Raw genomic sequence first — 1,999 nt, 5'->3', positions numbered from 1 at the left:
GGGGTGGGATGGGATGGGATGGGATGGGATGGGATGGGATGGGATGGGAAGGGAAGAAAAGCCACGCAGCATCATGGTGGCCTGCGCAGAGGATGCTGAGGGACCCTCAACGTGGCCACCCCTTGGGGATGGGGTTTATTGGGGCTTTCCCCCCCCAAGGCTCGTGCAGGTGCTAAGGGCCAGGACACCTCCAGATCCATCCCTCCTTGTCCCAGACACCAATCCCCCCCAAACCTTCTGGGTCTTTGGTAACAACAACCATGACCATGAGCACTGAAGAACCCAAGCCCTCGTTCCTTCGGGCTGATGTTTTGCTCATTTTAAAATCAGTTAATAGAAGCATTTTTTAAAAAAAAAAAATGCAACAAATCATTTTTTAAAAGATACTTTACCCTTTTTTTTTTCCAAAATGTGGGTTGTTAGCCCGCGTCTCCCCCTCACCAAGAGGTGTTTCCCCTTTCCTGTTAAAGCCCGTTTTATTTTTGTGAAAGAAAATTTAAGATTTCTAAAGCCGGTTTCATTTTTTTGTGTGTAAAACGCTTCCTCTGATGCAGTCAACGAAGCCGTCCACGCCCCTCTTTTTAATGGCATTTTTATTTTTTTTAAGCACATTCAGATCTTTTTTTAAGGCTGCGGTCGCTCCTCGGAGCGGGGAATACGCTCCTGGTGTACCTAAAAATGGAGGATTATATAGAAAAAGGAGGGCTGAGCCCTGCTGCCGCGTCGCGTTTGGCTTCTCTGGCGTGTCATAAAGCGTTGAGCACTCAGTGAAACGCCGCCGTTGAGTCCTTCGGAATACCGTGGGAACGTGGAGTATTTTGGGTTGCCTGCTTGCTGCAGCCTCACTTACAGGGTCCTTCCCCCCCCCCGGCTTTTCTTTGCCATAATGAGGAAAAAGCCCCCGTTCTCCTCTGCCCAGTTCAAATGAAACTGGCCGAGCACCAGCGCCGATGGAGGACGCCAGGGTGGGGACGCGGCCGCGCCGCCTCAGGCTTACGACAGCACCATTTCCTTAGGAAACACCAAGATTGAACCCTGGAAAAATTCCCCCTCCTGGACTTTATTGGGATTGTCTGGAAACCCTGATGCCCCTCTGTCATCCCCCCAGCACCTCTGCGTTGCCCCCAAAAGAGCCTGAAACCCCTCCACCCCCCCACCCCAAGATGCCCCCAAACGCTCCCTCCCTTGCGGGGAAGAGGGAAGGGCTGTGAGCGACTTCTCCAGCCTTATTTTCCAACCATTTCAAAGAAATTCCAACAGAGTGGGGGTGATTTTGGGACACATCCATGGACTATGAGTGAGCGGAGGGCGTCGTGAGCCTCGGGGTTCCTTGAGGGGTTCAGCACCCCCCCCCCCAAAATCCACTCTGCGTGCCAGGCAGCCCTTCAACCTGCAGTGTTGTGGTGGTGCAAGACCTTCAGAGCAGGATAAAACCCATGAGCCGTGTTGGGCTCCGGGCTCCGTCCATGCCCAAACCCTCGGTCACTGCGTTTCCACATCCCCGGGGTGGGGGGGGGAAGGAAGCAGCAAGGACCAGGCCAGTGAGGGACGGCTGGAGCTCTCCCCATCATCCCGAGAGGAATCGTCCTGCCAGGTCCATTGGCTTCCCTGCAGGCTCGGGATGCTCTACCAGAGTAGATCACTTGACCATTTCTTACCTGCGAGTCAAAAATAAATTACGCCCTGAAGAGTTTCATACACAGCATCCAACCAAGTTCGGTCCAAGCAAAAACCACCTGGGTCCTGGTTTGAGTCCATCTGTCCCAGCCCTGGGGTTTGGAGGTGGTCAGAGCAGCCCCGGGCAAGGGGGCTGGTGGGGTGGGACAGGGCTTGTGCTCTCCTGCTCGCCAGGGAGGCCGCTGCCGGTTTTGGGGTGCTGGAGGAGGGCGGGGCGGCTGGGTCTGGGTGCCCGGGCGCTGGCGAGCTGCTGCTGCTCCTTTCCGTGGAGGCGGAGGCGTTAAGACCTAAGGGCAGACAGGCAGGGGGACCCCGGGGCCCC

The 1,999-nt window shown here is 55.6% G+C and overlaps 1 protein-coding gene across 1 annotated transcript in view; it reads right to left on the bottom strand.

Annotated features, from left to right (window-relative positions):
- Nucleotides 1–1,197: 1,197 nt before the first annotated feature.
- The window catches only part of LOC104132688 (twist-related protein 2), an 8,191-nt gene continuing 7,389 nt past the window's right edge, over nt 1,198–1,999 (bottom strand). The window contains exon 2 of the mRNA XM_035901424.1: nt 1,198–1,964. The gene's annotated coding sequence lies outside the window, so the exon portion shown is untranslated. The remainder of the gene's footprint in view (nt 1,965–1,999) is intronic.

Source organism: Egretta garzetta, unplaced genomic scaffold, assembly GCF_000687185.1.
Source record: "Egretta garzetta isolate BGI_Z169 unplaced genomic scaffold, ASM68718v1 scaffold799, whole genome shotgun sequence".
NCBI lineage: Eukaryota > Metazoa > Chordata > Aves > Pelecaniformes > Ardeidae > Egretta > Egretta garzetta.
This window is presented reverse-complemented; position numbering and strand designations above follow the sequence as displayed.